Source organism: Aythya ferina (assembly GCF_964211825.1).
Source record: "Aythya ferina genome assembly, chromosome: 9".
Lineage (NCBI taxonomy): Eukaryota > Metazoa > Chordata > Aves > Anseriformes > Anatidae > Aythya > Aythya ferina.
The window spans coordinates 17,710,294-17,722,493 of record NC_140305.1 but is presented as its reverse complement, the minus strand read 5'-3'; the positions used below and the strand labels follow the sequence as shown (position 1 = coordinate 17,722,493).

At 51.0% G+C, this 12,200-nt stretch overlaps 1 protein-coding gene across 25 annotated transcripts in view; it reads left to right on the top strand.

Annotated features, from left to right (window-relative positions):
* Positions 1–12,200, top strand: part of LPP (LIM domain containing preferred translocation partner in lipoma) — a 381,557-nt gene that overhangs the window by 56,595 nt on the left and 312,762 nt on the right. For 5 of the 25 annotated variants that reach the window (XM_084529000.1, XM_084529003.1, XM_084529002.1 and 2 more), the window contains one exon: positions 11,903–12,001. The exons of 19 other annotated variants lie outside the window; for them this stretch is intronic. The gene's annotated coding sequence lies outside the window, so the exon portion shown is untranslated. Of the gene's footprint in view, positions 1–8,194; positions 8,268–11,902; positions 12,002–12,200 lie in introns of those variants that run through there. One more of the 25 variants, XM_084529012.1, reaches the window with a different exon arrangement.

Below are 12,200 nucleotides of genomic sequence, written 5' to 3'. Positions count from 1 at the left end.
GGAGTCTCTCAGACAGTGCGCTTTACGCAGGGACTGGGTTGGGAGGGTGATTGGATTAGCAGCTGATAAGTGGTTGCAGCTCCAGCTGCCGCATCTCCCCTGCCTTACGCGCTCTGGAGTCAGCGGTGTTTGTGTTGCAGCTCAGCCCCGAAGGAGATCAGCTGGCTTCAGTTTAACACACCTCATGGCTTGAGGTAGAGGCTTGATTTGCTTTTCATGGGTTTGGACAAATCTGGAGAGATACCTCAAGCTATTAGCGTGGCCAAGACGAGCCTTTAATCTGGTTTCCCAAGAGCAGCAGATAGCGATTGCCCCAGCCGCGTGACGAGTCTGTAGTTAACTACAAGCGATGCACTTGGTTAAGAGAACGGTGTTAAAGCTGCAAAGTCCGAGTGCTTCAAAGCTACAAAATGCCAGGATGAAGGTTGTCAATGAAGCCTTAATTTGCTGTCCTTTTCCTCTCCCCCCCCCCAAGCGGGTATTGTGGTATAGCCACTTAATTGCCAGGGCACCTCCTCTTTGTGCTCAGGATGGAAGGTGATGCTTAATGAGCACCTATTCACTTTCTCTTCTTTCTGTGCATTGTATGGCCCCAAGCCTTATTTCCTACATACCATTCAAACTGAGGGCTGAAAGCAGAATTACTAATTTGCTTTTCTGGAGAACTCTGCTCTTTCGTGTGAGTGCTCTTCAAGTTGGGGTGACTTTTTGCGTTGCCCTCCTCAGGTAGAGGTTCTTGCTGTTTTACTGATGGGACACCGAGGCTTAGTGAGGAGTGAAGCTGGGAGTCTCACATCATCCCTGACACTGAAATCCAAGCGAAAGAAGCTGGTTAGACCAGGGTCGCTTGCTTTAGTTTGCAGTCATAACTGATAATCAGAGAAAAACAGCTGAAAAGAATTGTTTGTAATTATAGACTGAGTTCAGCATCCTTTTCACCCAGCTCTGGAGATTGCCCTGAACTGCTCAGTGCAGTTACATCTATCTTTACAGTCCATCTCCCTCATCTCTTCTGCTTTTATCTTCCTCTTACGTGTTATCATCATCCTTGACTGGGGGCAAGGGCTGTACGTACTGTGTGTGGGTCTCATAGTGCCTGGCTTAGGATGGGAGCTGGGCTTTGCCCCCAGCATTTGGAAACCAGGGCAGTTTGATCAGTTGGATCTGAAATGGGAAGTCCAGAAATAAACCACAAAAATGGTTAAGGTCCAGGTGATGTTTGTGTATAATAAGGTATTTCAAGGAATATAATAGGGATAATGGAGACTTTAGATCATCCGCTGTACGTTTCTCAGTGGCTTGTTTTCCTGCATACAGTAAAAGTGCAGTTTTTAAGGTAGTTTAGGCTTCCTCTAGAGCTGTAGTGCTTCTCGTCCAACAGACTATTTTCTGGGAGAGCTGCCTGTTACAATGCCTTGTTCTGCCTTCCCTAGCACAGTTCCACCCTGGTGTGCTCACAGAGGCTCCTCTTCTTTCCCGACTTCCCGGGGATGTGCGGAGCTGCATCTTTGCCATTTAAGGAGGCCTTGGTGAGCCTTCTGCAGAGTCAGTCTGAAATTCAAGTGCGTGAGTAATCCAGCTGAACTCTCTGCAGCTACTTGTGTGCCTAATGATAAGCAGGGGTTTAAGTACGTTCCTGAACCCAAATCCTAATTTGCTTCAAATGCAGACAGGGAAGAAACAAAGGGCAGAAGTGTTAAAAGTCAGCTCGGGAGATGTCTGGCTTGGTTTCTTCTGGCACAATGCTGTAGCATGCAGACTGGCAGTAGCCTTGTTGCAATAGACACCCTCACACGGTGCAGGAGATCACGCTGTGAATGAGGCAGACAAGTTGCAAACCTCCAATAGTGGCATTAAGCGATGAATTGTGAGTCAGAAGAGTATCTCAGAGGCTAGGAACGACACCTCACACCTCTGTGCTACTGTAGGGGTGAGGGCAGTGTCCCTGGCACATAACGCCTCTTCCAGTGTCTCCCTTGGCCTACGAGAATTGGGAGTGAGGCCAGAGCAGCAGGTGAGCTTCAAGCAATACCAGTGAGTGTGCTTTTCCAAGGCACTCCACCCACCCAGGTATTTGCAGTGTCCAGGGCAAAGGATGGCAGCTGATGAAGTGCCTCAGCTCCTCGTTGTGTTGCTCCTGGCACAGCGTGCTTTACTCTGCTGTGTGGGAGAGCTGTGGAAATCAGTGGAGAGCTGGAGAAGGAGCTACGAGAGCAGTGCTCGCTTCCTTACAACACACAGGGATCTCTGCAGGGCATCTTCATTTCTGAGTTATTCTGCATGAAGTTAGCTCCCGTCCCCACACTGCACTCAGGATAGATACGTGCCATTATGTGATTTCCCCACCCCCTTTTTGTTTTGTTTTATAAGTAGGTATCTTGCTGATGTCCCACCTCGGCTGGGGTCAGGACGCTCCCAGGGGTGTCGTACCCATACCCGCACCGCTCATTCCCTGCCTGCCGGAGTTTCATCTGTGCAGTAGCCCAAGCCTTTGATCTGTGTGCGCCCATGTTTTGTGCCTGGGGTGGTGTTTTAGCTCTTGCGTTGTGCTGTTACGTGCAAGAAGTGTGAAAGTGATCTGCTCGCTCCAGCTTTGCTGTGTTGAGGGCCGCTGTCTGCCTGCCTCAGCTGCTCGCCATACCTTGAAGGTAAATTGCAGTGAAACAGGAGCAACCTTAGGTGTTTTTTTGTTTGTTTGTTTGTTTTTTCAACAGCTCTTGATAAATTTCCCATGTCTCAGATGGTTTGATTCATACCTGGTTAGGGGTGTGCCCTACTCCATGGCTGGAACTGGATGTACAAAGGTAGCTGTGCGTTATCAGGCAGCCCCACGTTGGATCATCTGGTCTTGTTCCAGCTGTTTTGGTGACTGCACCTTTTAGGACAGGAATATTTGCTGTTCGTTTTAGTTGTGCAGCTCTACCTGCCATGTGATGGATGGAAACAGTTCCAGATGCTCTCGATCCCCAGAGCCAGACCAGGCCTATCCATCTGGTGAATGACACCAGTAATTGTGGCCACCGTGTTGGCATTTTCCAGCGTCCCCCATTACCCTTCTCTTTCTTTTTGCTTCCATGTTCCAGGATTACTCTTGTCTCGTGTTGTCCATGTCTCTACCTATGAAGGTGGCATCTTGGGTGAGCCTGTTGGTGATGGTACCCACAGGAGAGCAGTGAGCCTGCTGGAAACCTCCTGAAGCTGAGCAGAGGCTGTGGGGGTCCGGGAGCTCCAGCCCCGGGAGGTGACGACAACCCAGAGAGTGCTGAGAGAAGAGCAGAGCAATTGGCTTGGGGACAGAGAGCCTGATGGTGAAAGAAGATGAAAAGGATGTAAAAAAGTGTGTGTTAGCAGAATGTGACTAAGATGGAGACCTGATAAGTATTGAAATGTATCTGCAGAGGAAAGGAGAGCGGTAGCTGCTAGAGCAGAGCTCTGTGCCTGGGACTTGCAGCTTGGTGCAGAGCACTTCTGAGTCACAGGAGTATAAGGCTCCTGTAGCCCTGCCATCACAAACAGTTACCGTGTGTAATCCTTTTTGCAAAGTTGCTCAGGTCTATCAGAAACGTGGCTGTGCTCTCCTCTCTTCTTCCCGGGGAGCTTGTCTCCCTCAGTGCTCTTTATCCTGGCTTCTGAGCTGTGCAGCTCCTCCGTTCATTCCTCAGCGCTTAGTCACAGGAGGTTTTTGTGGGAGGGAGGGACACCCATGAGAAACGTGTAACTCGATGCAAAGTCCCTTGCCACGAGGAATCTGGGTGGCTGATCCGCTGCAGAGTGGCCTGGTGGAGCCCGCTGGAGACCTGTGGGGCTGTGAGTCTGTGTGACCTGCAGCCCTGGGGCTCCAGGGGGTGGAGCGGAGGCTGGAGGTAACGTGGGTTTCTCCTGCAAAGGTCAACCCATATGACATTTGGGGGTTCCTGGTGGAGCTGCCCTACCCCAGCTCATTTGCAATGTTCAGTTGTGCAATTGCATGGGGGTGAGGTGGAGGAGGGGAGCAACAGGGCTCGCTTAAACTACCTGTGATGGAAAGCAGGCTGTGAGCTATAGGAGAACCTCGTGCCTCTGTCCTGGCTACAGAAAGGGAAATCTGGCAGGAGAGATAGGGCCGTATGTGCAAATACAGCCTGTGGGTTTAGGTCCTGGTCCAGCATTTACATCCATAAATAGGTCAGCCCCTTCCTTATGATAGCGTTCGTGTGCAAACACGAACCAGCTAATCCCAGCAGATGTTTGGCAGCATGGTGAGCCCAGAAGGAAGTTAAATATCAGCGTGCTTTGCTAGAGAGGTGTCCAGGGTTCAAGGAGCACCTGCTTGAGGAGCGCATTTGAGCTGGGATGGTTTTGGGGTTGTGTGGGCTCAGCTTTGCATAGCACCTGCCCCTGTTACATCGCGGCTATGTGCAGGCTGAGCGTGTCCCCACTGACATCGAAGGCACAACTTCCTTCAGCTTTTGAGGAGGGAAATGGGATTTAGACCTACATTTGCAAGTGCATACTTCATTAAAACCCCAAGAAAAGGAGGTGGTGGTGGATTTTGTTTGCTGCCCGCCGTTCTCCACGTGCTGATGTGCCCAGCTCATGGTTGGTGCAGTGTGAAGGCTCGGTGTTCATGGCTAGCCTGATGCCTTTGTTCGCCTCCCTCTCCTTCCCCAAGCAGAAACATTTAGGTTTGAGATCCGTGACACCCCGTCAGCAGCCAGAGATAACACTGAGCACCTGATTTTTTATTTTATTTTTTTCTGGGTGCTCTGAAAGATGATCAGAATGCTTTAGACTTCGGGCTTTCTCGCTCAAAAAGGGCCAAGGATTTCACTCGCTTCTCCTGGCTTCTCTTTTGTGCTCTGTCTTGATTGCTGCCCCGATTTCCAGGCAGAGTTATAATTATAAGGCTGCTGAGCCGAAGGGGAGGCAGCAATACGATAGGTCTGGATTAAATAAATAAACCAAGGACTTTTTGCAGGTATGTCCTTGCTCAGATCCTTGTCAGTCCCTGTTAAAAACGCATCACAGCTTGGGGTACCAGCATGCGCTTCCGTCTTCTCGGTTAAAGCTTCACAGAGGCTCCTCAGGACACTTTCAGCATCCCAAGGAGAAGCCTCTGGTGTCTTCTGCTAGCACGCAGGCCGTGGGCAGCTCTTCTGTCATCATCCTGAACCTGCTCCTGGTGCTCTCTGTGTGCCAGGCGCGTGCATCTGACTCGCCCCGTGCTTTCTGCCGCCGCTGCCCGGCCTTTTTGTCTGCATTAGTTTAATTGAGTGAGGCGCTCGCGGGAGAAGCCATTCATTCCCCTGGTAACTGTGCTCGACAATCAGAAGTTATTCTGGGGGTGAAGGACTGGTACAGATTTGTTTTCCTTGGCTGCAGCTCCGTAGCCCCTAATAGTTTCTCACCAATATGAACCGAGAGTGGCTTGGTTTGAGGCTAATTAAAAGCCAAAAGGGTCCGCAGCCCTCTCCAAAATAATTACCATCCTTGGTGAATGGGAGCAATCTCTGCTTCCCGTTTGTTTCCAGCCCCCTCCCTTTTGCCACTTTACTTGCACGTTGGCCCTGATGTGCTGCCGGAGCAGCTGTGAGTTCGTGGTCGACCTCTTTCTCTGCTGAAATTTTGGCTTTTGGACGAAAGGGTAAATACAGCAAAAGGATGGGGATGTTTTATGAAGCCCAGTAGTTACTTTTTGGGGTGTGTGTTTGCTTGGGGAGAAGCTACTGAGAGCAGCAGGGGGATGTGCGTGCACCCCGTGTGCAGGAGCACGTTTTGTCCTGACTTTTTTATGGGTTAGAAAACAAAAAACCCGATGTTTTGACTGCGCCTGTGCGCTCATTACCAGGAACTCTGAGTGCAGCAGCTGGAGTTCCTAGACAGCTTGGTTTCTCTCAGTAATGGGTTTCAGGCACACGTTAGCTTGGATTCCTGCATTGTTCAGGGCTGGTGATGCAGTGAAAGGTGTCCTCCTCCTCCCGGTGTGCTTTGTGTGTGCGTGGCACCCATCCTGTCACCGCCGGGGCTGGGACTGCCGTGGGCAGGAGGGCAGAGCCCTCTTCCTTCCAGGTGTCCCCAGAATTGCTCGTGCTCCTCCAGCGCCCCGTAGCTCCGTATGGGAACAGACAAAGGTCTCCACATCCCATGCCCGGGGGTCGGGCGGGCTCAGCTCCCCCTGCAGCTCCTCACGGGGATATCCACCCTGCGGCTGGTGCTGGCTGCCCGCGGTCCCCTCCGCAGCTTCTCCACGTGGGGCACAAAACCATCCCGAGCCCTCTTCATCCCACGAGCCTCCCGGAGCTGCAAGGAGCAGCAGAGCTGCTGCTGTGGCTCCTTAATCCACCAGCTTCCCGAGGCGCTCTCTGCCCGTGCCCTTCGGAACATTTTTTAATGCAGATGGAGTGCCCTGTTTTAATTGACTAAAGAAAAAAGCACACGGAGAGGGGGGGGGATGAACTCATGACCTTGAGATAAATGGTTTCTTATTGAGTCCCCGGGCCCCTCAGTCACCCCCTCTTCTGAGAGCGGCGCAGTTTAATCAAAGGTCAGGGGTTTTGTCTTCTTTGAGAGCCTCAGCAAAAGAGGGCCGGGCGGCTGAACTCTCCTCGCTCCGCCGTGACTGCAGTCATTCTTGCCCTGTCAAGTTCCCATTGAGCTCGCCCTGCTTGTTTTCTGTTCCTGGATGACGCCTCTGTTGACCTTCTCTGGTCCCTGTGAATGCTGATAAAGGCTCGGTGATGGAGTCAGCTGTGTTTCTGAGGGATGTAACTGGATATACGGCGGCTACGAGCGAGCGGCTCATGCAAGGCTGCTGGTAGCCTCCGTAGCGTGCGGCCTCGCTGGTTTGGGAGGAAATTGCCTTCCCTGGCCAGCTCTGCCCCCCAAAGTGTCTCCTTTTTTGGGTGGTATCACCCGGTGCCACATGCACAGCTCTCCGAGGTACCTTTCTCCCCATCATTTTATGCCCTGTGGTTCCTTCTCAGATGGCAATGAGGCCGTGACTCTTGCGATGGGAGCAGTGTGAATCTTCCTTTTTCTTCTCCTTCCTCCCTCCTGAGTGCAGTTTTTAACTCTCCTCGAGCCCGACGGATAGCTGGCGTGGAGCTGGCCAAAAAAAAATCCCGAAACAGTTGGTTTGTGAGCTTACAAGCCAGCTTCGGTGCCAGCAGTGAGGTTCCCACTGCTGAGTTGAGCACGGTGCAGTCGGAGGAGGTGAGGATGGGGCTGGCCGCGGCGTTGCTCTGCCTGCTGCCCTCGTGAATCGCAGCAGCGGGACGGAGGAGGGTGAGGAGGCTTTTCCTGGTCTCAGAGCTTTCCGTACCTCGGCGTGGAGCTGCACCCACACGCTGCAGCTGGCCTGTCAGACAAATAGGCCAAAATACAGTGCTCAGGGCAGCAGGCTGGAGGATATCGGGTGGCAAAGCTGTGGAAGAACGTGAAGAAATGGTAGTCAAGAAAACGTGGTGCTGAGAAACTGTCAGGTACCGGGCAGGTGTGATCTCTGCCTCTGAGCACTAAGGAGGTCCACTGAAGGAACTGAGAGGTGTTTAACTGATAAATTCGTCATTCTGTAAACCAGGAGCTTCTTTCTTTCCATGAAGAAACACAGAAAAATAAGTTGCACTGGTCCAAGGGTACGATTGCTACAGCCACTGTTGGTGCCAGGCAAAAAACGAAGGAACTGCAGCGCAAGTCCAGCGTATTGACTTCTCCAGATCAAGGTAAAATGGCACCGAGTGGCAGAAGACTTCTTATTTTCAGGTTTTAAGCAGAAAAAGGTTGTTTTTTTTTGAGCTGCGTGCCGTCCCAGCGGCAGGTACCACGTTGAGTGGAGATGGATGGGCGCCTGACAGCTCCGCCATGGGACGGCGCTCACAATGGTGCTGAGCCGGGGATTAGGTTCATGTTTCCTTTCCATTGTAACGCCACCGCCTCGGTTGAGCCCCTGCTGTTTTAGGACCAGGGATGTCATGCAGCACCTTATTTTAGTCGTCAACACCAGGCTGAGGCTCAGGCACCCTGCACGTGGTGGGAGTGATGCTCAGGTGTCCTCTGGGGAAGGCAAGGGGCAGCAGTGGTGCACCCCTCGCTGGTCCTCCCCGACCCCAGGGAGGAAAAGTGAGAGACCTGGCTTCTGGCTGACGTCAGGGTAATTTAGGAACGAACTCAGCTTTTTAATACCTTTTTCTTTGTCTCAGTCCCCATCTGGAATGGAAGTAATGGGACTTTCTTGTTCGGAAGGTGGACGCGTGCACAGGTATCCGTGTTCCTCCCAGTTTTGAAAAGTGGTAAGAGCAGTTATTAGGGCTTGTCAGAACGTCTCCAGAATTTTTTCTCTATATTTGGTATAAATGACTCTTTTCTGAAAATGGAGTTTTCTGTGGGAAGCACCAGCCTGCAACTCAGTTCTCCTTTTGCAGAGGAAAAAGGCACTTTTTCATCTTATTCTTCCATTTGCGATGGTAACAATATTTGCTGAAAACAGAAATGTTTTCATGAAAAGTGGTCGGTGGTAAGGCTGCTCCCCTCGGCTGGCTGATTGCCACACTTCCACGTTAACCTTTGCCTCCCTGCCCCCGTAGCTTTTTCCTCTGTTTTTGAAGAAATTCGTGTCCTCAGCCTCAATCCAGCTGTTTAGAGAGAGGAGCAGTGGAGCAGCTTTTTCATTCGAGGCCCCCTCTGAAGGTATTCGTTGCAAGTCCGAAACTAAGATATAAAAATGAAAGAAGATAACGAACACTTAGGCATCCTTGGAGATGGAGGTGAGAAAGGGATGGACATTTCTAAAGCAGATGGAGAGGTTTCCTGGTCCTGGATGATTGCTCTTATTTAACCATCGTGATGGATTACGATGCTTTTGGAGAGATCTAGCTGGGCCAAGCGGACGTGTGAGCAGGGAATCCCGTTTACTGGCAGGTGTCTGTTGCTGTTTTCAAATGACCTGGCAGAAATTGGGTAAAACAGGAGCTTTGAACCACGAAGACTGTCTTGTAGGCTCAAAGTTTCAAAGGTTTAATTTACAAAGGGTTTTAAGACGAGCAGTGGGAGAGCCCACCTCTGCGTCAAGGGTTTTGTCGTGGCAGGACCCAAGCAGACCTGGGTGAAGGTAACTCTTCCCTCAAATTCTTGCCATTTAAAACCCAAATGGATTAAAGGAGATGTTACTTTATAATGCAGCTTAACTTCTTCATTTCCACTGAGGTGTGACACCATTAGACTGAGCAAGCATGCACAGAAATGCCATCTCTGCTCTAGATCTCAGCTTAAGCGTGGGCTGCTGGAGACCTGGGGCTGGGACTGGGGAGAGCCAGACGCCTTCGTGACCCCAGGACTTGGGGTGCAGCACTTCTCCTCTGCTCCCCTGTGCTCTTCTTGGTCACTGTTGGTCTGTTTTTCTTTACCAAGTATCTTAAGACTTGGGAATCGTGTTAGGGCAGCGTTCTGCCTTGTGAGTCTGGCCGTTCCTCAGGGAAAAAAAATGACATTTTGGGGGGTTTTGAATTGCAAAACATTATGCTTTGTTTGAAACCCCGGCTCTGTGGTGCTCTGATACTGCATGCGAACTGGAAAGCGAAATCAATTACCCTTCTTTGATCGAGAAGCCGGGGTGCATTCGAGTGAGAAAGTGAAACTGCCCCCCTCTTGCTCCAGGTCGCTGCAACCAGCCTCAGTGAAACGCAGCCAGCAAACGGGGCCTGTGCGAGTGTGTGTGTGTCCTGGGGGGAGATCAGTGGGGCTGCTCTGAAAATCTTCCGCTTCCAGTAGACTGGGGGAGTGTGAACAGCGTGAGGCCGGCAGCCTGCGCTTGAAAATCCAGGGTCCGAGCCTGGTGTCGATTACAGAGCCGTAAATCACGGGCAGCGCCGCTGGCAGCCGCGGGGAGCTGCTGAAAGGTCACTGCAGAATGGGACCCGCGGGCTTTCTGGCATGGGCATGCTGATTCCTCTCATTCCTTAGCCACCCTGCTTTCCTAGCCATCCTTCTCAGCGCTTTGTGCAGTCGAAAGGCGAGGGATGTGACATGGCTGCTGCTGGAGCTGGGTTCCTCCTCCACTGCTGTCCAGTTGCTGCAGCTGAGAGCCGCTGGGGTGGCTTCTGGGTGCTGCAGGTAGGGCTGTCACAGCTTCCTCGGCCCCTGCTCGAATACGTTGTGCCCCAAATAATTCTTCATGTATTTTAATACAGCAATTGCTTTCTGGAGAGGCCGGATCCCACCCCACCAGCGCTGCCAGGCCCAAAGGAGCACGCTGGAGCAGTCTCTGCCTCTTCCCCTTTCACCCCTGCTCCTTTTTTCCTCTTGTTTTTAATCTCATTTTATGAACCCAAGGACAAACCTGAAAATCAGGTGTGACAGCAAAGATAAAGGTGAGTCACCTGGCCCCGAAGCCAGCTGTGCCACCGCTCTAGGAAACGGGGACTCCTGCGGGGTGGTGACCAAAGGCCAGGCTCTGTTGCCCTGTGGTGTGCAGGGCCTGCTGGTGAGCTGGCTCTTCGATCCAAGCTAACTTCACCCATCGCAGCTGATGCTGCAAATCCGTGCTGTGGCTGACACCAGGGTTGGACCAGGACTTCGGAAGCGCTAAGTCCCCTTACGGCCAATTTTGACACGCGGGGTTGTGGTGGGTTGGAGAACAGCTCAGCGCTGAGGACAACGAGCAAGGGGTGTGTGCTTCCTCGCAGATCAAAACTCTGCATTTGTGCAGTGTGCTTGCTGCTTTACACCAGCATGGGATTTGGCCTCCAAAAAAAGAAAAACGAGCAGCCTGGTGTGTTGGTTGGTGCTGCTCGTGTTGATGGCTTTCTGAGCAGGTGCTGCTGCTGGTGGTACTGGAGAGCCGCAGCACGGAGGAAATGCGTCTCCGGCTTTTGTTATTTTGCATGATCTTTGTATTAGATAACTCCAGCAATGTTCTTCTGAATTGAACAGTTTCGTAAATGAAGCCTGAGAAGCACAGAAACAAACACAGAAAGCTGGTAGGGATCCTGCAGGCAGTAGTGTCGTGGTACAGCAAGATAGGTCCGTGTCTCGGAGCAGCTGTGTTCATATGCATGAGCTACCCATGCACGTAAGCTGAATTTGAAGTCAGGCTGGGACTCTAAGTTCAGGTTTGCATAGAAGGGGTCTGATTTTCCTAAGTGTGCAGTGTGTGGGGAGCTCAGTGATGGTCAGAAGCGCTGAGGATCAGGGCTGCTTGTAGCAGAGGAAATAGCTCGAGATTTCTGAATTGAGGACTTTGGCCAGCAGAAAACAAATATTGGCACAGTGTGGGAAAGGCATAAAAATACATATGTCAAAACGGTGCAGGCTTTTAAGTGTTTTTCACTTAAAATGAAAAGGTCAGATTGAATGGGGTTGTCAGCTGGGGACCTGCACGTGCACCTGCCAGTCAGACACGAGCGGACCCTTGTCAGCCCGTGCTGATGGCTGACTCCCTGAGAACTTGTTGGTGCTTGAAAACTGGCGACTGGAACAGCTAAAACTACAATTTTCCTTGTAGCAGTCAGGCTGAGACATGTGTTCCTCGTTGGGGTGGGATTGAGAGCTTCCCAGCGCGAGGCTGCTTTATCCCAGTTTAACTGGCGTTCACTGGTGGGCTTCTGCAAGTTACAGCCCTATTGATTTAAGGGAAAAAAAAAAAAAAAAAAAGAAAAAGAATGGAGCTCGGAGTATTTGTAAGACTTACAAGTGTAAACCAGATTTAAAGGTGAATGCAAGTTTCAACCAGTCAGGAAAAACATCTGCCATTCAGCCAGGCTGCTGGATGAGAAATGCAATTAGCACTTAAAGAAATTATTTTAACGGCTAAGATTTTCTCTTAAAGGGATTGGTGGTTCTTGTTACTTCAATTACCAAGTGACCACTGTAATGTTACGCTGGAGATGCCTTTTCTTCCAAAAATGCTGACTGTATTTCTCTGAACCAGCTTTCTTGCAGAGGTTTCAAGCTGTCCGTTTCTGAAAAACCCGAAGAATAAAAGAAAACTCAAAACACATCGGAGAATCACCATTTAAATTCAGGCATTGTAAGCTACTGCTTTTCGTTGTGATTTAAATCAGCAAACAGGAAATGTTGCTTTACATGCTGGTGCTTTACATTAATGGCTTTTCTTATCGGGAGCTGTTGATTCTCGCCGTCGATAACACGGCATCGGTGCTATCAGGCAGGGCGAGCAGGCTGCTGCTGCTCATCGCGTCCTTCAGGATTTGAGTAAGATCTCAACC